The following is a 26397-nucleotide window of genomic DNA, read 5'->3' as shown; positions in this document are numbered from 1 at the left end:
GAAGTACTGTCAGTTCTTACTTTCATGATAGACTTTTCAGATAACACAGAGAGGCACTAATCAAAGCAGAAACTTCAGATGTGCTACATTTGCAAAAAGACTAACAGCTGCCTCAGTCTTTTCTGCCATATTAACCCAGTTTGGTCAGAGTCTTCCCGGAACAAGGTGGCCCTGCTGTCACTCTGTCTCCCGCCCCCTCTTTTCATTTCTTCCATTCTAGAAATTCATCTATTTAAAATCAAAAGAATGGTCTAAGATGATGTTGAATAAAAATACTCTAGATCCTTGGGATTTCCTTATTTCATTTCAGCAATAGAGTTAAAATTTCAGCAAAATTATTGTTTCACTAACCACCACACAACCTCATGGCTTGCCATTGTCCACAAGGGTCTCTGTGCACCAAAGGCGGTGTTAGGTTGGGGGTGGACTGGGCACCGTTGGCATCTCTTGTCTGTGTATTCTCCAGGGTTGTGCTGCCTCTTCATCAGGCAGCAAATGATGAATAATGAGTCCGTCCACACCAGGGGAAGCCTCTGTTCATTTGCTACCTTAGAACAGGAAAAAGAAGCATATCTAATGAATCGTTGGTCTGGGTCCAGCATCCTTATTCTTCATTACCTTCTACATCGAATACAATTGCTAATTGAAATAATTACTGTCTTTACCTGGTAGCAACATTCTATTTTGCTTATAAGACAGGCTGACTGATGTGCTTTGAAAAAGCAGCGAAACCTCTGTCACTGAGCTTGGATTCATTTCCCTTAGCAGATGATTTCAATAACTGCACATCATTTTTTCATCTGGCAAGTCAAGGGAGGCCAAGTTTTGAGAGAAATAAAGCTTGTTCCTTGGAGTGGAACAATGCCAGGGAAGGTGAAACAACTTCATTTTCCACACAGACGTGTGGGCCCTTCTAGAGTTTGCACAGAGAACTGCCTGGATTTGCTCAAATCTGCTGGTGGTGCTCACACTAATTGGCTGGTTGAAATGGGCCAGTCAGCTGGCAGCTGTTTGGGCCGCTCCAATGGCCCTGGGGTTGCTGATTCATTTCTCTCCCTCAGACTGAATGGCCTATTATTTGAAAGGGAGAATGGAGCCAACCCAGTTTGCTCCAACTTGCTGTGGGTGACCTAGGAAGCAGGCCACCTCTCCAGTGTTTCTCCTGAACTTTGAAGAAGTCATTTGCACCTTAGTACAATAAGCCACTGCCACATCTGGTGCCCTTGAGCCCGGAGGTGAGAGATGACCAGGAGTTCTACAGGGATAACGCATAGTATGAGGAAGAGATAACACGCTGAGGTGTGTGAACCGGTCAGCTGGTATACCTTACAGTATTTTTTGGAATTGTTACCCCACCCAGGATTAACCTCCTCCTACTCATTTTCCGGAACTGAGGAACAGTGGCAAAGAAAAGGACCATGGAGCAGATGATGCCAACTATTGTGGTAATTAACACTTTCATACTCATTTACACAGCCTTGAATGCATCTAGCCAATCAATGAATGCATCTGGATATATTTACTGAACGTCTGTGATATACAAGGAATGGTGCTAAGTGCTGTGAGGGAAATAAATAGAAATCTAAGAAGATCCACGGCCCTCAAACTCTTTTTAGGCTGATGAGGGGGCCCAGATGTAAACACAAAACATTAAAGAACAATACAGGGGTCCAGAGAGACCAAAGTAATATACATTAAGAAAATGCCAAACTCATTTCTCACAGTAGGTCAATTTCTATCCACCTCCAGAGGTGTAAATGACTTGAATCTTCAACAGAACTATCTCTGGTAATAATAATGAACATAGGCGACATTACTGAGGGCTTACTGTAGACAGAGCATTTGTAAGCACTTTACCCATTATTTTATTTCACTTTTAGAAAAATCATTAAAATGTAGCAAAAATCTTAAAGAGTGAAACATGATTCAGGTTTAAAACTAGATGTTACAATAAACACTTTGAACTTCAGCCTTGGCCCAGTTTGTGTCAAAGCCTGGAACTAAGATTCTTCTTTATCTTATAACATGATGCATGTTGCCTCTGAGAAGCTGATTCAAGTCCAGGCCAAATTGTGATATAGACCCATAAGTGTACAATAGGACTATGTACTCCAGGGTGCTGGGCATGTTCCCACTTGTGACACTGCATTGTAGGGGGCTAAGGGCAGGAGGCAGCAACAAACCCTTGTTAATAAGAAAGCTTCATGAAGAGAAAGCCTTTCAAAGAGAAGTCAAAAGCTCTATTTACAGATTAGGAACGAAGGTAGAGATTGAAAATTTCACCCTATAAACTTTCAACCCAGTGTCTCAAGATTAGATATCCATTATCAAATTAGCATTTTTTAAAGATTTAATTTATTTGAGAGAGAAAGAGCATGAGAGAGAGCACAGAGTGGGGGAGGGTAGGGGCAGAGGGAGAGACAGAAGCAGATTCCTGCTGAGCAGGGGCTTGATCCCAGGACCCTGGGACCATGACCTGAGCCAAAGGCAGACCCTTAACCAACTGAGCCACCCAGGTGCCCCCCATTATCAAATTAGTTTAACAAAGGAGCAACTTGGATCTAATATGGCTCAAACATTTCCTTGGAATATCAGAGTATAAAACTATGATCTTTATAGCTTGACTTGTTAGTGTTCTCAGGAGGCTTCCTCTGGGGTAGTACAATAAGGAGCAAATAAGATGTAAAACTGAGCACATCACCCATTTGCTTCGGAATCTTGCCCTTAACGATCAAGTCAGGCCCCATCTCCTCCAGGAAGTCGGGGTTGAGTTACATGCCCTCCTCTGTGCTTCCATTTATTGCAGTTGTGTTTCTGGATCTGACTTAATCCCTAGACTTTATGTTCCCTAAGGATAGAGACATATCTTACTCATTTTGTAACCCTAGCGCTTGGCATAGAGCTTGACACATAGTAGGTGCTCAACAGATGTTCAGGAAAGGTTGGTTGGGGTCCCATTTGAGGGTTTTATAGTCAAGGTCCCCTGGGAGAGGTGGGGATAAGGTAGAGTGGGACTGTACATGTGTCAAGTGACTGGATGTTTGCTTTCCCCAGGGAGGAGTGTGGTGTGTTACAGATTACTTGGTCACCTCTGCCTTCCGTGGGCTAACCTCCATGCCCACTGGAGACATGCCCTACTCAAGAGGGGGCATGTAGACCCAGGCCTGGCCCTCTCCCCTAGTGGGGGAGGGTAAAAATGAGAGTAGGTGTTACTGACCTAAGTGGATCAACCATGAGGATGGGGAAAGAAGAAGGATGGAGGCTGAGTCACAGTGCAAGATGCTATGGCTGGTTGGGACCCCCTGTACAGCAATTATTGTCAGGAAGCCCAGCGTGGAAAACTGGAGGGACAGAAGCCCCGAAAACCTGTGGCCCTCTGTCTGCCAGCAGTTAATAAGAATCACGATGAGAATAATCAACTTATAGAGGGCTGACCATCAGGCATTGGTCTAAGCACTTCATTTATTTAACAGGAAGAGCCGGGGAAGACTAGGTCCAGGTCCTCTGAAACCTGCTCACTTCTCAGAGCAGGAATCAGCACCATTTCAAGCACCTCCTCAGGGTAGGTCAAGATTAGAGTGAAGGGGCACATGTAACCCTGAGGTTGGCCTTGAAGAATTAGAGAAGTCACCAGCGGTGCCCCCAACCTGACCCAGCAGCCAAGCCTCCAGTAGGTGGGGGCTTGGGGGCTTTTTCTGCTGCACATCCCCACGAGCCCAGGGCAACTCCTTTGCTGGGGCCTTGCCAAGCAAGCCCTGGCCCCTGGAATCTGCCTGTCAGGATTAAGCACCCTGCTGGGCAAGAGTATCAATATGGATAGAGCATGGCATCTTTAAACATTGTACAAGAGCAGAGGGACACCCAGGTCCAAATGATAATATTTTGAAAAGCCACAGGGAGCCTCTGCTGCTGTTGAGTTAGAATTGCTCCTCTTTCATGTGATTAAAGAAGCCCTTGTGGGTTTTTTCTTTTCCTTTTTTTTTTTTTCCTCAGAGACATTAGCAGGGTTTCCCCCCTCCTACTACAGCGCTGAATGATTTCTAAGGTTTCTAAGTGCATCGCGTTTACATTTACTACTCGTTGGTTCTCTAAATGAAAGGCAGACTGAAACACATTAACGAGCCTCCTGATTACTGCAGCCCTTGAGAAATTAATTAACGACAATGCAGCATACACTTACCATCCCTCCTACTCTCTGTGACTGGAACGGCACAGAGCGTCACCTTCATCCCCACCCAACCCAGAGTCACCAAGCATCTTCAGTTGCGGAGCTGCCTTTCCTGGCACATTTTGGACTGCTTTTCCTAGGAAATGCCATTCCCTGGATAATTAAGTGATAGCGTCTTTCTCATGGCCTGGAATTTTCCCCCCTGAACCTGGTCCCTTCCTTATACTAACAGCCAACACTTAAATGTTGCTTAATATGTCAGGGACTGTGTGTGTACACATTTGCTTATTAAATTTCACAATAATCCTGGGGTAGGGGCTACTGTTATCCATCTTACATTTTTCATCTTTCATCTTTACATGTACATCTTTCACAAAGGGTGAACTAAAGGTACCGAGATGGCAGTTAAGTCACTTAAGGTAACACAGCTAGTAAACAGCAGAACCATGATCTGAACTCAAAGGGATTGGCTCAAAATCCATCCCTTAACCACTAATCACATCTACAGCTACCCAGAGGTATATTTGTATTTGGGATCATTTAAATCCAAAATGTATATATTGAGATGGTTTCCCACTCATCATGACTCAGTGCTCTCTGTGCTACTTCTGCCTAAAGGGATATCCTTCAATGACCTTGATTTGTCTCCCTAAGACAGTAGAAGAGCCAACACAGAGAACTTCCATTTGGGCCTGGATGAATTCCAGGGTGATTTCATAGCATCCAGGCTTCTCACATCTAGGAGACAGGAATTGAGCTCTGCACCCAGGCTCCTCGTTTGTTAATGTGTTTCCTCTTCTCTTCTGGGAAGGAATGAAGGAGGTCTTTACAAGAAGCATATTGTCTTGTGGACATTCTCTTGTCAATGCAGAAAAGGCTGGGAAGAAGTTGGCATGATTATTCCCATTTTGTAGATGAGGACTCTGAGGCTCCAAGAGGATTACTAACTTATCTGCTCAGGATCATGCAGAGTTTTTTTTCATCTGACTCTGTAAAATTGCAAAGCTACTGATTCCAAATTGCTGTTCTTTCTACCAAACTGTGCTCTGTCCATGTGGTTCTGCTGAATGAACCATTCACCGAGATGGCTATCCTTTTATAATCACTCCTGATCTCAGGGCTACCATAAGAATGAAGCAGCCTTACACATGGGAGTCCCACACGTCAGGTTCTTGAAAGAGCTGTGCAACTTTCTGGCACCTCTAGGAAGCCCTGAAAGAAAGCCAGAGTAGCATTCGTGGGCATCCTGGTAGCAACCACAGAGAAGCAGCAAAGACTCAGGAGGCCACCCAAAAAGCAACTTTGATTGAACAATATATTTTTTTAAGATTTTGCTTACTTATTTGAGAGAGAGAGAGAGTGAGAGAGAGAGATAGAGCACAAGCGGGGGGCAGGGGGCAGAGGGAGAAGGAGAAGCAGACTCCCTGCTGAGCAGGGAACCCGATTCGGGGACTCGATCCCAGGACTCCAGGATCATGACCTGAGCAGAGGCAGACACTTAACCGACTGAGACACCCAGGTGCCCTGAACAGTATCTCTAAGAGAGAAAATATTCATACAGGAAAGTGGTTTGCATGGTGAGCAAAGCATCTTCCAGGGAACACACAGCTTTAAAAGTATTCTTGCCTCCACACTAAGCCCTGAGGGTCTGGGAGTGCCCTTCAATACAGTAGCACGGAGCATGAGATCTTACAGGTTAGGAACGTGAGGGTTTGGGCTGAGTTTAGAACCAAGCTCAAGCCTCAGTGCTGCCATGTCCTAAGTATGTGAGCTGAGGCAAACTGGGTCATCCTTCGGCCTCTGTTTCATCATCTGTAAAACGGGAGAATCATTGTACCTGGGTCATAGGACTCTTGTGACAATTAAATGAGATGGTACATAAAAGAAGCACACAAGGTAGGCAAAGTGCTTGATTACACACATAGTAAGCACTTCACAACATCAGCTGTTTTTAATGTCTACAGCACCCTTTGCCAGATTCCTCCTTCCCTGGAGCACCTGCTGTTCCCTCTGACACGCTCTCCCTTCAGGACTCTTTGTTCAAAGGGCAGCTCATCGGCAGACCTTCCCTGGCCACCCCACCCAGAGCAGCTCAGATCCTCCCTCTTTGCTTTATGCTCTCTATGGCACAGATCGCGACCAGATGCTGTATTCTACATTAATGTGTTTCTCGTCTGTTCCTTGTCTGTCTGCTTCCGTCAGAACACTAGCCCCGTGATGACGGCAAGTTGGTTCACTACTGAAGTCTCCGTGCCGGGGGCAGCGTCGGCCACGTGGAGGGGACCAAACAAATACGCAGTGAAGGCAGGTGAGTACAACTCAGCTCTTCTGAATCGACTGCGATTCTATACAATGGTGCACTCTAAACCCGGGTGTCAGGCCCTGGAGCAGTTGTGTATCTGGGACCAGCCTCCCGCAGAGTGCTGGACAAGCCTGACCCGCCGAGGTGCTGAGCCGTGCTCCAGTGAACCCTACGGCCCTGAGGTGTAAAGCCAGTCACCGCGCCAGGCTGGAGGCCATACCCACCGGCCGGCCCTGTTCTCCTTTCTCTGAAAGTTATAGCCTGAAGTGCGAATTGCCTGCCATGGGAGCTCCCCTCCCTGGCAGGCTCCCCGTCCTTCTCCCTCCCGCCCTCCCTCCCGCCCTCCCTCCAGGAATCATTCCTGGGTGGTGCAACTTGCTCAAGGACAAAAAGCACGTCTTAAAAGTAACCTGTGGCAATGGATAGTTTGCTGCTTTTAAACTCACGGGTTCTTTTTAATGGCAGCATGTAGCTCAGATCCCGTAATCTTCAATAAGTAAAAGCAAAAGTGGGTTTTGCTCCTGGCTCTACCTGCTTGCGGCTGAGGGGCAGCAACCTGTGTTCCTGATGTTAGGGCCCCGTGGCTGGCAGCTGGTGGGAGAGGTGTGGGGGCTTCGTGGGCGAGGAGCTGCCTCCCTACGGCTGCGGACTGCAGAAGGCCAGAGTAACCGAGGGTTAGCGAGCATTAAACATTCTGGCACTGCCTCACCGAGCTTTCACACCTCCCATTAAGGTCGACGTAGGCAGCGCATTGAACCTAATAAGGTACATCAGAACCACTAGTGGAGACGGATTTAGCGCCTCCTCAAAAGGGCACGGAGGTTTTCTAAAGTGCAAGGCTTGTAAATTCTAAGCACTTTCAGAGATGGTAATAAGCAGATGTGTGTTTCCCAAAGCCTGCATAGGGCAGAGACATCCAACTAGAGGGAAGAATAAATAAAATAACAAAGAGCAACAAGGAGAGCATGCTCCATGAGCTCTAGCTTGACCTTACAATTCCGATACTTCATGTTAGAATTGAGTTGCTCTGAATCCACGCTGAGCAGTGAGATTAGCAAGGTAAGGATTCTAGAAGTTGCCTTTGGTCCTTAACTGTGAATTATTGTCTGTACCTAGACATTGTTTTTCCACGTTAATGTATATGCTATATAATGTGACTATATACAGTAACTACTGGATAGGGCGCATGAATGAATGCTATCATTAAGAACTGTATTACCCCAGGGCGCCTGGGTGGCGCAGTCTGTTAATGGTCCCACTCGTCATTTCAGCTCAGGTCATGATCTCAGGGTCGTGGGATCAATCCTTGCATTGGGCTCCACGCTCAGTGCGGAGTGTGCTTGAGACTCTCTCTCCCTCTGCTCCTCCCTCCTGTTCTCTCTCTCTCTTTCTCTAAAATTAATTAATTAAAAAAAAAACTATATTACCCCAAATCATGCAGAGAGAACCCAAACTGTCGTGATGATGTGAGGTAGGCCCAGCAGCGTGCAGTGCGAGTGTTTTTCCCTAGTCATTTCATGTCAAATCACAAGTCTGTGGCCCACTGGACAAACCTAGCTGGATTTCCTGGGCAGGTCTCTGGCTGTGGATGGGTTGCTTCTTCTTTTTCTTTTACTTATATATTGTAACCCCAACTTGGAGTGTTTCTTAAATAAACATAGCTCTTATTGAAGAAAACATCTATTTGGGATTTCCTGGGCAAGACTGTGCCAAAGGCATGGCCTTTCTTCAGACAGCTCTACTCTTATGGACAAATATAGCGGAAATTAGGATAATTGTGGAAAACTAGGATACTGGCAATCTATTGTCCTAACCATCTCCCTGGAGCTTGAAGAACATGATTTACGCCCCGGGTGCTGGTCCCCAGCAGACTGGGCAGGCAAACATCTGTGACCATGAGGACAGAAGCCTGACAAGCAGGTGTAAGATATCTGGAAGAGCTCCACATTGTAACTTTCATTCCCAAAACAACTGCATGTGGGGGAAGCTTTTGCACCCTCCTCCCTCCATCTCCTTCCCCACAGAGGAAATAATGGCTCCTGCTTTGTGCCCCCCACTGAATCCAGTAGTTACTTCTGACATGTCAGCCATAATGTTTTGTACTGATTTCCACCCCGCCCCATCTAAAGTCCTCCTGAGGACCCACAGGGTACACTGAGCCTGGCACAGTGCCTGGAACAAGGTATTCAATAAAAGGTTGTTCACTTATTTGTCTGAGGACCCTTCCTTCCTCCTGAGGGTGGCAGCGAGTATTTATATACGCAAGGATAGCCTCTGCCTTACAGTAAAATGCTGAGAAATGCGTGATAGAAGGCCAGGTGTATGAGGAAATCTGACATGAGGGGCGCCTGGGTGGCTCAGTCGGTTAAGTCTCTGCCTTCAGCTCAGGTCATGATCCCAGGGTCCTGGGATTGAGCCCCGCATCGGGCTCCCTGCTTGGTGGGGAGCCTGCTTCTCCCTCTGCCTGCCCCGCCCCCAGCTGTGCTCTCTCTCTCTCTCTCTTTTGGTCAAATAAATAAAATTAAAAAAAAAAAAAAGAAATCTGAAAATCTGACATGGTAGCTTAGATCAGGAATCCTTACAGAAATTTCCTTATCCAGTCCCAAGGTTAAGGATGGCTCAAGTAGCTGGGCTTCAGTTTAGCCTGAACAATGGAGTGTTGGCTCCTCTCCTACAAGGCCCTCCATGGAACCCTTGGAGACAGAAATTTAGTTCCACATCTTAGCCTACTGATAACAAGTTCACCTCTGAGGGTGATTTAAAGTCCCTCAGGACCCAAATTCTGTTGGTTGCTAACCCTGTGGCGATGATCCTTGCAAGTGTTGTAAGCTTCTGGCCTCCTGGGGCTTCCGTGATTGAGGAATGTATGCTAAAGGTGGCAAAGAAAGGAATGGTCTTGCAGAAGAAAGACAAGGTACCTTGGAGCAGGAGTAGCAACTGGGTTTCTTTTATCATTGGACTTCTTGGCCAGTCAGCCTCAGGGCCTGTGAAGGCTGTTCCGTTGTTAGATCAGAGGCCCTGCATTTGAACCGAGGAGGATCCTAGGAGAAGGAAAGGCCTTGCCCAGAGGCACTGACTGCAAGGCATAATGCTCCAAAAAGCCCAGGCCTTGCCTAAACCTGAAGCCAGGATCCAGAGCCCCTTCTCTAACGGCTCTGAGACTTGGATTTGTTTATTCCTCACTGTGGAATTGTGTGCCTGCAAAGAGAGGGCTGTGTGTTGGCGGAATCCCATCTATAGTATGAGCCAGGCCCAGGCCTTCCCTGGAGACAGTTCATGGCCCACAGAGCTTGGGGAATTCCTCCCTTGCAGCATGTCAGCTGCACCCTTTTTACCTGGGATTTTGGCAACATGGATGCTTTTTTAAAGGGTAGATTGATTTCTTGGCAAACAAAAGGGCACTCAGGCTCCAGGGCCCTGGATGGGCCCCACAAGTCTCCTCCTATGCCCAGAGCCAGGCCACCTTCTCCACCCAGGCATCATCCTCCCTCCTGGGCCCCGTGGGGAGGCTCCCTGCACAGCTCTGGACGACAGCGTTGCCTCCCAGCTGAGAAGGATGGACAGAGCGCCGCAGGCAAGGCTGCTCTGTGGGAAAGAAAGCCCAGGCATCTGCTTGGGGCAGAAGCTCCAGGGTGCCCCGTGAGGAAGCCGTCAGGGCCCTGGGTGTGCAGTCAGGGGAGGCTGATAGGCTGCGCGCTTGCTGCCAGCCAAGAAACACAGAATGTTCCTTCACAGTACAGCAGGTCCATCTGGGTGGGGAGCTCCTGCATAGCCAGCCTCTCTGGGACCATGCCTTTGCCATTTGGAAGGCCACAAGCCATCACTGTTCATTCAGCTGCCCCTCTGTGAGGCCAAGAAGGCTGGCCCCATTGTCCCCCTGCCCTCGGCTCCCCTCCGTCCTCCCACCTGCAGCCTGGGGTCCTCTCTGGCTGCTACCTGTCACTTATGAAGGTACATCCTTTAGGAGTCTCTCTTGGGACTGGCCAGGAGGAGAAAGGCATATTTGAAAGAGCACATGAAGCTTTGGAGCATTTATTAAAGGCATCTGGCCAATCTCCTGTCAAGTGTTAAGCCTTATGTCTACAGCAAGGAAGAAACACATCTATGGAGTATACACAACTGCTCAGGCAGAGAGCCTGCTGCCACAGCACCATTAATCTCATCATCATCATCATCATCATCAATCATCATCATCAAAAAGCATCTTCCAGGCCCCTGATTGCCATGACAACCAAAATAAGGAGGGAGACTTCAGTGGAAAGTAGTTGAAGGGAGGAGGCCTTCATTCCCATCCCAGCTCTGCTCCCAAGTGCCTCTGTGCCTGTGAGCATGGCATGGTTTCCCTTGGCCATCTCAAATTCTTCACTACGATCGCAGATACAGCCCTCAGCCTCCACATTTCCCCAGCCCATGCCCACTGCAGACATGGCTGATCAATCACCATCCCGCAGAACCTTAGATCATAGGCTCAGAAACCTTAACAGAACTCCCGACAGCCATTGCTCACTGATTTGAAGGGCACTCAAGATGAAACCGATTTGCCGTCACTGCGCTGATGGAATTTATAACCTGGGAATGGAATTCTGCACCAACAACAGGCTAGGTCACTCAGAAAAAAACAAACAAAACAAAACCCAACCTTATCAATAAAGCAATAAATCTACCTGAACAATCTAGACTGGCCAGATTAATGATACTTAGTTACTAGGCAAAGATAACTTCACTGAATTGTTTTATCTGAGTAGACCCAGGGCTAAAGATATTGACGCACGCCCCAAATCAGAAATGCCCCTCTTTATTGCACAGCTGAGGAAATGAAAGCCTGTGGTTGTGACTTCCCTGGCCCCCCAGCCTGGCAGTGGCCATGTCAAAAACCCAGCTTTTCTGGTTTCCAGCCCAATGCTCTCTCTGCCCACTGACTACATTGTCTTGTGTGGCAAGGGAAATGCACACACACACACGTACACACACATACACACACACACACAGCTATTTCAGGTACAGGCAATTAATGGTTCTCAATAGTGTTTGTGGTGAAAATTAATGAACCAATGGCCCCTCATTGAGACCATAAAAAAACAAATATCCAAACACTGCATAACTGAACAGCAAGTCAGATCTCCTTCGTTTTATTGTAACTCCACCACTCCCTGTTCGCACACCTGGGGAGAGTCATCCATTTTCGTCCTTGGTTTTCTTGCCTGTACAGTGGGCACCAGTCATGCTGCCTGTGCTCGCCTCACCAGGTTAGAGAGGCTAAAAGCAAAAGGTGTGGCACATCCAGTTAAGCAGCAGGTGGCATGAGAGGAGTGATGAGCAGTCAGGTAGTGGCTGTCATCCTGTGATTGATGGCAACATTTAGCAAATGCCAGGATGTGTGGGATAAATGCAGCACAACCCAAGGATGACTCAGATGATTCCAAGTGGGGTCAGACAGGCTTCAGAAGCAGTCTTTATTTGGATGAGAGTGTCAGGAAAAGGGAAAACCCAGAGAGGTGTACCAAAGGACTGTTGATGAAGGACTGTTCCAGATCAGCAGGAGACCCAAGGGGTCCTTCACTCCTCTTTCTGCTGCAGATGTCTGGCGGAGGGCTCTGACAGCAGGGCAAAGGCTCAGGATGGAAGCACTACATGCATGCTTAATGAGTGTTAACTGGGGAGCAGCTGAAAGCATAAGGACCAGCGTGTATCAGATTAGCACACAGGGAGTCACCCAAACACACCACCTCCCGATTGCATTTATCAGGGCACATCAGGAGCCTGGATTTGCAACCACATGCTCACCACACCAAAGCCTTTGCCATAGGAAGTAGTGTGTTTGCACAAAATATCTTCCTAGGACATGATTTAAATATGTGTTTCTCCCATGTCTGGCGATTTGTCGCACTCCTGCAAAGGGCTGAATCTGCTTTGTTCTTTTGCTTGAATTGAGGCGAGACCTGAGAGCAGAAGGCTAAGGAAAAAGAGTCCTCCGGATTGGCCACTAGATGGCGAAAGAGTTCTACCAATGAGACTGTGAATGGCCCAAGGCCCTTTTAGTGAAATTCTGAAAGGAATTTATAGCTTCCAAGAATTTCAAAGCAGGATGGGGCCTTAGAGGTCGTCTAGTCCGACCCTATCATTTTAAGGCCAGGTAAGAGGAGCTCAGAGAGATAAAATACCTTGCTTGGTTTAAACAACCAGTTAGTGCAAATCTGGGATTAGAAATCAGATCTCCTGCCTCTGCATCAATCTCATTCAGTCAAACCACCATGTTTTCCTTTCTCTACTTAGGTTGTCTGGGATTTTTAGCCACTACTGAAGTAGGAAGACATTTCAGTATTGGGGATTAAACACAGGAGGATCAGGAAGGAGGTGGAGTTGCTAGATCTCTTCCCAGTGGTGTGGACAGGCCTCTCAGATGCCCCAAAGGCCTGGGTCACAAGGTACGGAGAATCCTTCTGTGGCCCTGCCCATGCAGGCTCACCGTCTGGGGATGCTGTCAGATCATGAGAGTCGAAGGCAGGTGGGAACCAGCCTGGAGACCTCAGTTCTCGCTTCATTCTGCTCACCACTTGCCAGACTCAGGGCACTGTTCCTAAGCCTTGGTTTCCTGGTTTACTAGAGCAACATGACAAAGGGAGGGTAAACCCCACCATCAGGTTTCCATCCCAGACTATGAGGATCCAGAAAGTGAAGCTGCCGTTGTATTTTCTTCATATGTTCTTTATTACTTCACATGTGCGCCACCTTGTTCCAGAAAGGTATTAAGCATAATGAACAATAGGATATTTCACAGAGGCCAAGACATATTTGATGTTAATGATGATTCATTCAACAAAATCAATCCAAAAATACCTACTGGATGCCAAGTTTGTTTTTATATATGAAATCTATTTTATATGACATTCCATCCTCCAGAAATCACATTTATCTGGCACAGCTGTACTTTTTCTTCTAAATAGTGATTCATATTTATACTAAATGAGGCATTTGCACTCGTGGAGAGGCTTGGAGTGCAGGATCTGCCCTGGTTTGAACTTTCCTGCCACTTCCGGCTGTGTCACATTGTGAATCACATGACTTCTCTAATCCCTATACTTCTCATCTCTAGATTTGGAATCATAGTTTGATTCTAAATTATCTTATCTTTTTTTTTTTTTTTTTTTGACAGAGACACAGCGAGAGAGGGAACACAAGCAGGGGGAGTGGGAGAGGGAGAAGCAGGCTTCCCTCGGAGCAGGGAGCCCGATGCGGGGCTCGATCCCAGGACCCTGGGATCATGACCTGAGCCGAAGGCAGATGCTTAACGACTGAGCCACCCAGGCGCCCCACTTCTAAATTATCTTATAATGATAGAGAGTGCCACCTAGCATCCAGATCTCGTCTTCTAAAAACCATTCTCCAATAAAAGGAACCAGGGCTCCTTTGGAAGAGTGGTTGATTGTAGGACTGAGGTAGGGAAAATCCAGGATGAATCTGGAGCATTTTGGTGTGCCAGAAAGTCAGGAAGAACCCACAAAAGGACAAGAGCATGTCAGAAGGGCATAGGAGCTAACATGAAAGAGGTTCCAATAGCCAGAGCTGGAACAATTAGAGCAGCAAAATAGATAATGATAGTACTGGATTAAATTCATAGAATGAAATAACTATCCATGAGTCAACACGGATATAAATAAATAGATGAATAAATAAGTAAATGGGAAAGGGACAAATCTTCTTTGCAGAATTACAACTAATAAGTGAGGGAATGAGGGACATACAACGTCACCTTAAAACACCACTGGCAAGATCCACAGATGGATGCTAAAATTATGTGCAGAAGTTTGAAGGGAAACGTTATTTGAATAGTCTCCAAGTATCTCTGCCAAGAAACTTACCCATTACAAAGAGAAAACAGTGACTTTACAGTGGGGAAATCCAGCCAACATCACCTTCACCAAAGGATCATGGTCAGCATCACTAGTGATGACGCACCAGCGTCATGTGTCCCGTGATACGATGACTGAGGACACATCACTTCTAAAGCATTCTTGATAAAAATGCATAACTTCAAACTAATCATAAGAAAGCATCAAACAAACCCACTGTGAGAGACACCCTGCAAAAATAATTGACCAGTCCTCTGCCAAGTATCAAGGTCATGGGAGACTAGGGAAGACTGAAGAGCTGTCACAGACAGGAGGAGCCTGAAGAAACAGGCCAACTCAATGCTATGTGGATCTTGGATTAGAGCCTGAACAGAAAAAGGACATTCATGCTCCGGGCAGAGAGGAGAGCAAGAGAAAAGGCCATGGGGCCAGACAAGATGTGGACCCCTCAACCTCTGGTCGGAGGGGGCTTGGATCAACCTCTGTTAGCCCGTGCTGTAAAAATATTATTTTTTTACATTGCCACTCTGGCAAGGAGTTTTGGCAGCCCTGAGTTTGAGGACCAGACAGTGGTGAACATTTTCCCTCCCCTCCTGCTTCCACCATGCACATTGGCCAAGGGCCAAGAGCAGCCTCTGAAATCAGTGACCCCAACCAAGCTGGGGCTGGTGTGTTCTGGGGCAGAACCCTCACACCTATGCGCTCTACTTTGGGCCTAGTCTCATTTTGGGGAGACAGTACAGAAGTTACTTAAATATAGTTACTTAAATATACAGCAGGAAAAGCTTTGGGATAAAACACATCTGTGTTTAAATTCTCCTCACAGCTGTGTGATCTTGCATAACTTACTTAACCTCTTTGATCTTTGATGTCTTCATCTGTAAAATGAAGATTAATAATTGCTCTTGCCTCTTAGGGCTGTTCATTGGAAGGATTGAATGGGACATGGTAGAGGCTCAATTAATAGGTTGTTTGCCTCTTTCTATACCTGTGTCTTTGGTGGTGTTGGCAGTAATGAGAGGTTACCCCAGAGGCATTAGGCTTTTTTTTTTTTTAAGATTTTATTTATTTATTTGACAGAGAGAGACAGTGAGAGAGGGAACACAAGCAGGGGGAGTGGGAGAGGGAGAGGCAGGCTTCCCGCCGAGCAGGGAGCCCTATGCGGGGCTCGATCCCAGGACCCTGGGATCATGGCCTGAGCCGAAGGCAGACACTTAACGACTGAGCCACCCAGGCGCCCCGAGGCATTAGGCTTTTGTTTAAAGAGAGAATTCCACCTGGCTGGCTGGAGTAGCTCATTCTGTTCTGGTTGAAATACATCACTAACAACACCACAAGTGGCCTCTCTATATAGGGAATAGGTAATAAACATTAAAAGCTAAACACTGATTTAAGGGAGGACCATAACGCAAAACAGGTCAGAGGTCAGAACTCAGATAGATCTTGGGAGTGAAAGAGCACAAGCAGAGTAAAGATGGGGTAAGACACATACTGACTGTTTCTATTCTACATACATCCTCCCCTACTTTCCTAGTAATGAGCTCAAGGTGTATGCATGGTGGCAACATACCAGCCAAAAGACTACTTCCCAGCTTCCCTTGCAGACCGTTATACCCAAATGACTAACTTCTGCCAATAAAATATAAATGGATGCTATTAGGTGGAACTTCCAGGAAGATTTCATAAAGAGGAAAAATAGTTGAAATGTGCTTTTTCTCTTCCTCTCTTCCTTCTGCTTCTTGTTTGGAAGGCAGGCGTAATGGCCGGAGTCATTGTGATGAAACTTGAAATACGAGGCAGCCTCAAAGTGGAAACCACATGCTAAAACAGGATACAAGAGCTTCAGTTCCTGCTGACACTGCAGAACCACCAAACCAGGCCTGGACCACCTATCCCCAAAAACATATTTATTAAATGTTACTTCCAGTCTGTTATCAGCAGCCAATAGAAATTCCTAACTCATACGGGAGTAATGGAAAGACATGAGCAAGTAAAATGTGGTGACTGGTGCTGGCCACCACAAGGTAATGGTTAGAGAATGAAATCTCTCTGGTGGTCTTCCCCTGCAGAATTTCAGTGCATAAGGAAGAAAGCTTGGAGGTAAGAATGGACTAAAAGCGCACGCATACACACATACACACACACACACACACACACACATACACACATCCTGATCTATTTGCCTAGATGCGAGATTTCAGGCTATACAGGAGAACAAGTGATATTTGCTGGGCTAATGATCAGAAGCATGGTATGAGTATCTTGCATTGTTCCTCAATCCTTGCTTCAACATCTATTCCCAAATTTAGCAATCTATTTAGCAAATGAGACAATAACTACAGCCCTAGACATCAGATTATCTTGGCTACTAGAAGCCCCAACAGAAGTTGGTTATTGTAAACAGGCTTTTTTGGGGGGGGGGGGTGCCAGTCCTGTGAGTATTATAAAAATCATTTTTTTTCTTTGCAGGAAGCAATTTTCTTAAAACTCCTCTGTGCAAGTCATCTCTTTCCTCTTGGAAAAAAAAAAGCCATATTATATAAAGGCCTTACAGCATATTTAGATGTTCCATCAAAGCAAAAGACAGGTTGGCTCATGCTGGGCTGGGAGAATACTCATTGTATTCTTAACTCAGGTAGAAACCTCCCTGGGTAGACTGGAAAACATTATTGGTTAGGGTTTTAAAATTAAAAAAAAAAATGCCAGATTCCCATGAGAGTCTGATTCTGATGCTCAGGTTTTGGTGTTATACAGACGAAAGGCTACCAGGCCTGATGATGGATAAGAAGGTATTCTGCAAAGAGTGTGGGGTTACCACTTGTCCGTCTGTCTATCCATCCATCCATCCACCCATTCACCCATCCACCCAAGACCATCCGCTTATGAGCATCCTATGTGGCAGGCATGGGGCTTACTGATGAATAAGACACATCCCCTGACCTTGAAGAGCTCCTATTCCAGGAGCCCAAATAAGAATATGAACCACTCAACAAATGTAGTAGAGCCTTTGAGACCTCACTTTATTTCTCAGCACAAGCATAAATTGGTGAGTTAGTGATAACTGAAAAGTAGGAAACAAAAAAGCAAATAACTGTAGATCCTTATTTTCCACATGTATTAATTATTATAAGTTACTATTTATAGAGTGATAGCTTTGTGCCAGGCACTTAACATGCACAATCTCAGTTAATCCTTACAGTGATCCCCCTGAGACAGACATTTGTATCAGTTAGAACGTCTTAAGTCATAAGAATGCAGATACTCAGCTCTCACCGGGCTAAATCTTAGAGTCATTTAATCATCTCATGAGCGGAGAGGAGAGACGTTCCAGGGTAGTGGAGCAGCTTGATGGAGCCAGGCTGATGGGGGAGCATCTCAGTGTTCTCCTGGCCTTCCCTGGTGACATGCTTACAGCAGCCCTAAACATCACGTTCTCCTGTGACGGCTTCCAAAGCAGAAAAAGAGGAAAGTAAGAGAAAGAACTGTTCTCCCATGTCTTTGATTATAGAGAAAACTATTTCCCCAAGAGACTTCCACCGTCAGCCCATTGGCCAGAACTGTGCCAACTCCAGCTACGAAGAGGGATGAGAAAACACGAATCTGTTACACTCTGCTTCTGGTGGGAGGGAGGCAAGGAAGACGGACGGGGCTGGGTATGTGCTGCCGTTGGAGGTTAGCGCCAGGAAGCGGAGACGTGGGGAGTTTTCACTTAACACTTGCCCCAGCCACACAGTTGGAAGTGTCAGAATTGGGATTAAAATTCAGGAAGGTCTGATCTGCCGCCCGGACTCAGTCGCCACTGGATACTTCCCTCACCTGCTGTGCCAGACTGCCTCGAGTTTAACAGCTTTGCCCATTAATTGTATTTCCCTGCTCTTCCCGTTTGCCTTCCATTGAGGTCTGATGTTGTAAATCCTTTCTAGAAGGCAAGAGGCATGTGCAGTGTCTCACCAGCATAGTGATGGAAGGAAGTGACCGTTGAAATAATAAACACCCCGGGAAGGGAGCAACTGAGCAGAGCGATGCTGGAAGCACGCATGTGGACCAGGCAGAGGAGGTGCGAAACCATCATGCAGGCAGGGATGGCTGATAAACGCCTGCTGTTTGGCAGAAGTTTTGCCACCGAAATGAAGTTCAAGGTGAAGGGCAGATCTTGGACCCCAGCAAACTGGTTTAGCATGTGATGTACCTTGCGCACAGTACAATTTCAGTCATTTCTCCCCACCCCCATGATTTTTTTTTTTAAAGATTTTATTTATTTATTTGAGAGAGAGAGCATGAGAGACAGAGAGCATGAGAGGGAAGAGGGCAGAGGGGGAAGCAGACCCCCCGCTGAGCAGGGAGCCCGATGTGGGACTCGATCCCGGGACTCCAGGATCATGACCTGAGCTGAAGGCAGTTGCTTAACCACCTGAGCCACCCAGGCGCCCCACCCCCATGATTTTTAATGCTGCTTTCATTGGAAAATACATTTTAATTTACGACAAGGTACGCCAGGACTCAAATGCCCCGTAGGGGTCATCGTGATTCAAGGGCGTCTTCTAGCAAGTGGGTGAGGGAAAATAACGTATTAACTCTCCCTCCGCCAAGCCCCAGGTGAGGAGCCAAGATTGAGGCATTAACAGGGAAAAGCCTCAAGAGGTCCAGGCTCAAGGGTGTAGGCAGAGGGTCCAAGCTCCTTGTGGATTTTCTACCCGGAACGTGGCAGAAGTGCCAGGCTTTTCCAGGAACTGCAGCTCAGGAGTCGGGGGGACCGTGAGCTAGATGGGACCAGTGGGGAATGTGCTGGAATAAAGAGCTGCTAGCTACACAATCCAACTGGTAAACAAGGCCAGCTCTCCATCCCCCTGGTCCCATCTGGCTCACCTTCACCCTGGCACTTCGGCCATCCTGACTGCTGAGGTGACACTGGAGGGGAATGTGGTAGACAGAAGGATGGCCCCCCGAGATATACCCAGTCCTAACCCCAGGGACCTGTGAATATGTCACCTTACTGACAAAAGGACTTGGCAGATGTGATTAAGTTAAGGATCTAAAGATGGGGAGATTAGCTTGGATTATTAATTGCCAGGGTCCTTATAAGGAAAAAGAGGGGTGGGGTGGGGTAGAAGGAGGTTCTGAGAGAGAGTTGAGGATGGATGAAGGGGCCATGAGTCAAGGAACGGAGGCAGCTTCTAGGAGCTGAAAGACATGGAAATGGATTCTTCCTTAGACACACAGCCTTGCCGACACCTTGATTTTAGCCACATAAGAACTGTTTGGGACTTCTGACCTCCAGAACTGTAAGAGCACAAATGTGTTTTGTTTTAAGCCACTCGGTTTGTATAGTTGGTTACAGTAGGCGTAGGAAACCAACCCAGGGGCGCAGGGGGACGCAGGTGCCCAGCTGAATGCCTGTAGACAAGGATGGGACGGTCAAAGTACAGGGGGGGTGGTGTGAGGACAGAGCCTCGGCTGCCCTGTGGCCTCTGTGTTCCCCTCCACTGCCGTCCACACTTGTAAACTGCCCCCCCCCCCGCATCCCAGACCCTTTCCCAGAGCGTGTGGGAGACTCGTGTTTGGAGCCAGGCACCCACCTCTAGTCTCTGAGCTAGAAATACACAAAATAACTTCCTTCAGAGCTAAAGGGCTGATGACTAGGCCCTTGATTTGGGGGCTCCTGCCCATTTCCTGGGTCATTCTGAAGTGCCCCAGTGTGTTTCTCGTCCAAAGTGTTTTCCTTGCTCTAGTTTTGAACGATTCAGCTGATGGGACTGCTCGCTCTCTCGCTCTCTCCCTCTTTCCAGCTTCCTGGGAGTCTTGGTTCATCACATCCATTAGCACTTCCTTGTTTCTCCCCAGCAGGAGATTTTCAAAGCATCGCTTCAAATGGCAGCCGCCTCCCCTCCAGCAGTGTGTTGGCATCCTGGCTCTGTTCTGGTTCCTTCCCTGTCCCTTGGCAGTGGAGACATCCCAGGTGGCCTCTCTGTATTGTGAGACCTGTTTCTGGTTGGGGAAAGCTGTGTGCCCTTGGGATTACATTCCTTTGCAGTGGTTTTCTCTGCTTGGGAAGATAATCACTTTCAGAGCCTATGGAGAAAGTGGGGAAAGAAAGAAAAAGACCCAAGGTGCATAAAATCTGCTTCCAGCCTTAATTCTGGGGTTTTCCTTGTTTTACCTGTGTTGACTGTGATCACAAGGCACCGCGTGGGCTGCCTGACTCAGGTTAGCCACCTCATTAGAAGGCGTCTGAACAAAGCCAGGAGACTTTTCTCCAGCTTCTGGCACAAACGCCCTTGCTGTGGATGCCCAATCAGATAAGTATGGGAAGAGGTGTATCTGGTTTATGGCAAGAGCATTTTGCTCTCTGAATTGCTAGATGGAAAGCAGACTGTGTTTCGTTGTTAAGCATCCAGAACACATTTTTTTTTTAAGATTTTATTTATTTGTTTGACAGAGAGAGAGCAAGAGCAGGAACACAAGCAGGGGGAGTGGGAGAGGGAGAAGCAGGCTTCCTGCTGAGCAGGGAGCCTGATGCGGGGCTCTATCCTAGGGCCCTGGGACCATGACCTGAGCCGAAGGCAGATGCTCAATGACTGAGCCGCCCAGGCGCCCCCAGAACACATTATTAATTGAATGTGGAGGACAGCATTAGGCAGGATTACCTATGTAGCTAACCAGCAGCTTTTGAGGCTTAGAACATTGACAACCAAGATTTCAAATAATAATAATGCCTTTGTAAGTCCAAATATCAATGGGAGGTATTTAATCCAGCTGCATTTTGTTTTTAAGATCCTTTTCTCATTATCTAGCCAGAGCTATGGATAATAGGAACTTTTATACAAGCAGAAGCCTCCATGAATCTATGGGTCAAATGTAGATGAAGTCATTTGGAAGGGCAACAGCTGAGAAACTGGCTCCTAACAACCAAGAACATATTATATTGACCAAAAAATTATAAACAACCGGGATTATGTTATATTAACGACAACAACAAAAGTACGTGCCCTTTGGAAGCTTCTAGTGAAACAATTTTTTAAAATGGCATGCATGCTGACACCCCCTTCCCGTGACAGTGGCAGACATCAGTAATTGACCACCATACTTCCCCTGCTAGACCAAAATGTTACATCAAAATCCTTCTCTGCACAGTCAGGGGACAAGGTTTGCCATAAGATGAAACTCTAGTCTGCACTTTAGTCCCCCATCAGGAACTTCATTCAAAATCCCTTTAGATTTTGAGGATTTAGCTCTGTAGGATGTCTGCATGTCTGGAGCAGTGTGCTAGGCACTGGGACAAAAGGGATACAAGGGAGGTTTTGTTGAGCTAACTGGAATTTGTAAGATAGGGGAAATCCGCCCAGGAGAGATAATATTTCAGTTGGCCCTTTAAAGGGAAAGGGGGAATCAAGACCGCAAGAGAGAAACAAGATCATGAACAGCCAAGACGATAAAAAGCATGCTCCTGGCACGTTCCAGGTCACATAAGGACGGGGTAGGGGATATGGCTAGGAAAATAGGCTGAAGTCTTTGTGGGAAGGGCCTTAAATGCCGTACTAGGAGTTTCCTGCAGCAAATGGAGAGCTGATGATGGTTTGTGAAGAGTGACCCTAAGCCATCTAAGTTTTAGAAACGTAACTCTTCCTGCAGCATGTGGAAGCCATTTGCATGGGCTGGACTCAGAGAAGGGAATCAAATCTCTTAAAGGAAACGGTGTAATCCCTCCATCCCCCTTCTGACATTACAAAGCCTTATGGTCAGCTCATCTCTGGACTGATGACCTTGATCCAGATTCCTCTTCCTGAATCTCGGGAGAGTCTGTCCTGCTCCCATTCTCCCACACGGCTGGTGGCCTCTAGTGACCTGATCAGCCTGCTAGATTGGAATCTCCCTGAGGGCAGGGGCCTGGAGAAGTCCCCTGTCATCCTGGTACCAGCCTATTCCCCACCCACAGCAGATGCCCCACAGATGTTTGTCGAACTAATTCCCTGTAGGAGATTCCTCTTTTTTGTTACATGCACCTCTACCCCATATTCTGCCCCATTGAGCAGATCTCCCCATTTTACAAGCAGGGAAGCCTCTTCCCAGGCTCCTCTCTCTCACCGCCTTCCCCCTGAACAGCAGGTGTCCTTCCTTCATCCCCCCAAACCCAGTTCACACTACTCCTTCTAAGAAGTCTATCCTGAGTGACACGCAGACATCATTCCAGAGCTTGGGCTTTATGAATCCCCAGGGTGTACACTCCTCCTGGGCCCCTGCCTCCAGGGAAGGCTGCTCTGCCCCTTTGTTTCCAAAGCCTTCGTTAGCTCAGGCTCAGAAGAGGTTAGAACTAGCAGCAGCCGTCCCCAGCTGCCTCTGCCGTGGTATGGCGGAGGAACTGAAGCCCTATCGTACCCAGTCCATGAGAGGCAGAGTCAGGATTAGCTTGGTCTCCTGACCTCTCCACCATCTATAAAAACTTGAAGCTGTCTCTCCTATTCACGGAGTACGTGATCCATGAACGTTCTGCAAACAGTTGTTAATGGAGATGACAACCATATATAGATTACTGACTCTGAAAGAAACATTTTTTTTTCCAAATAAAATCCATTTTATACCACAGTGGCACGGAACGTGATTTTTAGGGGGTGATCGTGCTTTAGAAGGCACTCGACAGTCTTGTCTCCCAGTGTTCGCATGAATCCCAGCCGCTGTCACTGTATTGGCAACGGGGTCAATACAAATTAGCCCTGCAGGGGGAGAGACAGTAGAAGGGTGCCGGAAGGAGGAAGCCCTGGTAAAACACCCACCGCAGGCCTGGCCTGGACTTGGGTCTCACACTCGATACTTTGTTATTGTTGTTGGTGTTTCTTCCTGTTTCCAGATGCTGCAGCTCAGGCCTGAGCTGTCCCATTCTCCCTGAAGGATCTAGGAGACACCCAGGGTGGGGGGAAGGGCCTGATGGGTGACTTGCACTTATCAAGTCCCAGCTCAGAGTCCAGGACAGCGCTGGCTTCCGTGTCTCGTTTATTCCTCTCACACCCAGCGAGGCAGGCATGGTCTGCGACTCAGGTGGACTTCATTACATTGCTGGTACCTTCGGGGCCTAGCTGTCAGCTACATGCTATTGTCGCGAAAATGTTATAAATTGTGCATTGTGTTCATTTGTTTATCTTTGCATTACGCATGCTGTTTTAGAGCATAAATAATTTGCATTGATGGGTTTCCTTTCCGGAAAAGGGGTTAAGAATAGCTCCTACTTACCAGTGTGGTTGTGAGAATGACACGAGGTGATGCATGTAAGCTGATCAGAACAGTGTCCGACAAGTGGAACCCACTCAAAGTTAACTGATGATGGTTGATACTGCTTGGGTTTGTTTAATGTTACATGTTTTCTTTCCTTTTTAACATGAAGCTAATTATTTTTCTAATAACAAAAGTAACACAAGAAAAACATAAAATGGAGACTAGCAATTAATCATATTAAACACTTTTAATACCTTGGCTAGATTATTTTAGATCCTTTCTGTATACATATGCACACACATACAAGTACATGTACATATACATACATATAAAATGTATTTCCAGGGGCACTTGGCTGGCTCAGTTGGAAAAGCATGCGACTCTTGATCTCCAGTCATGAGTTCGAGCCCCACATTGGGGGTAGAGAGAACTAAAAAAAATAAACTTTCAAAAAAATGTATTTCCAAAACATTTTAAACTATCAAGAATTTAACCCCAAAAACCCCAAAAAACCCCAAAAAAACCCCAAGAATTTAACCTCATTTAGCCACTTACTCACTTATGCAACAGCTATTATTGAGAATTGATGTGCCCACACTGCTTGGAGAAGGTGTTGAACGAGGCTGTGCTGCCTTCTCAGAAATTTCAGACACTTTTCATGGCTTGCAATGAGTGACTTTGAGAGGCATGTAGGATTTCTGTAAGAGAAACAAACCTGGCTGGCTGATAGCAGAACAGTCCTGCAGGCTCCTTCATTTGACACTCCCCCAATGAACTCTCATCTCAGCCCTCCCCTTCCTCCATCCCCCCATGCCCCCACACCTCAGCCCTCCCCTCCCCCCAACCCCCCATGCCCCCAGCCCTCCCCTCCCGCGTACCCCCTATACCCCCACACCTCAGCCCTCCCCTCCTCTCCACCCCTCTAAGCACTCAGACCTTCCCTCTTCCCTCCCCCCTCCTTGCCCTCACACCTCACTCTCCCCTCTCCCCAGCACATACATTGGTTAAGGTGGTGGGGATGGCCATTGTTCCAAGCTTCTGTGAGAAGCTTTTTGGGTTGTGTGAAAATAAAGATCTTGATTTTTATAGGGAAACATGATTGTCTCAGCAAAAAGCTCATTCACTGATTAAATGTAAGAAAAGCACTAGGAGGACTATTTACTGTTGGCAATTAATCAGACTTAATCCATCTGGTGGTCAAGGCCAGCACTCGCACCAGTATGCAGGGAGCTATTTAGGACCGCCAGTAAGCCCTGCCCAGATTGCCAGGGAAGGAGTGGGTGTGTATTATTTATGTTCCCCTTTCAAAACAAGCCCAACAAAAGAACAAAGCTTCCCTTCTGCTGGCAACGTTAGCAGCTCCAGCATATGGCACTCCCTGGCTCTTTCTGCTGAGGAGTGGGCATCCAGGCTGCTGAAGGTACTGCCTGCAGCCATCTGCCTAGTGCCCCCTCTTCTAACCGTGAGGCAGGACCTCAGGAGGTAGGGGTGCGGAGGAGAGCCGCTTGAAGAGAAGACACAGGAAATGTGCTCCTCCAGATTGCCGCTCACCGTGTACGTGGTCCAAGTCCATCCTCCAGGAGAGGCGTGAGATGGTGTGTGTGTGAGAGAGAAACAAGAGGAAGGGCAGGGTCAGGAAGAGAAGGGGGAAGGGGGAGCAGGGAACAGGGAAGCTTAGGCACACGAGGGAAGCTATTTGTAGGTTCCTGACCACAATTTATCTCTCCAAGGTATTTTGGTACTTCTAGCCTCTCTCACAGATGCTTATGAAAGCAGTCACAATGAAATCACCCACAGGGGGTGGAAACTGTGCTTTCAGGAGTGACTTGGGCCACAAAATTAATGTGTGGTTCAATGTGGCATAACAATAATCCTTTTGTGCTTGGGGGTTCTGAAATGAAACACCTGGAAAATCCAGGCAGGGCTTGGGGCATTAGTCTGGCCCTTTTTGTGCAATAAACTTTGCTTCTGTGCCCCTGTAATCAGACATACAGCAGAGAAGGAGGCAGTGGTGGGAGCCCCAGAGCCCTGAGCTGGGGGGCGTGTGTGTGTGTGTGTGTGTGTGTGTGTGCACCCACAAGTGCACATGTGCAATTGCTTGAGGCAATTAAAAATACTTACCATGTGTGATTTTAAATGTCACAGACTGCATGCTGTTGGGCCCAGAGGGCCTTGCTGTTGTCTAGGCACACTGATGCTAAGGAACATACACAGATGCATGCCCATTTTAAAAACCGACACAAAATACACATTTGTCCCTGGAGATGATAAAATCCCCTGAAGACTGAGGTTTTCTTGGCTCAAACACTGAGCAGTGGAATTTATTACCTTAAGCTAAGATTAACTGAGCTGTGTTAGGTTTTCTTCCCCTTTGTTTCTCCTCCTCCTCCCGGAGACCCAGGGGTCTTACCGACTTCCTGAAACGGCCACCTCACCCCGGTGGTAGTCACCAGATGAGCCCTTTTCTTCTTGCCCCCAGCATGCCTGGAGACCAGAGCTTTTCAAGGGCTGCTAATCCCTCAGCAAAGACAGAACAGGTGGAGATGGCATCTCTCTAAGTTTAAAAAAAAAAAAAGAAAAAATTAGAGGAATTTGAGCACTTTCATTTTCTAAACGGTAGTTCTCTTCTAGAGTAAAAATAACATGATGTTCCCTGACCTTTGCCTCTCCATCCTTCCCTGGAGGAACCCCTTGGGATGGTCCAGGGACCCTCGGCCCTTGTAGGTGGGATGCCTTGGGGAATATCCCATTGGTGCTGATGTCAGGGGAAGTCTAGGGTCCGTTACTACTATTTCTGATGTGTCCTGTTCCTGATGTTTGCCTCATGGAGCTCACCGAGTTGCCTTCTTCCCAGCCAACAAATAAAATCTGAA

This window comes from Neomonachus schauinslandi, chromosome 4 (genome assembly GCF_002201575.2).
Source record: "Neomonachus schauinslandi chromosome 4, ASM220157v2, whole genome shotgun sequence".
NCBI lineage: Eukaryota > Metazoa > Chordata > Mammalia > Carnivora > Phocidae > Neomonachus > Neomonachus schauinslandi.
This window is presented reverse-complemented; position numbering follows the sequence as displayed.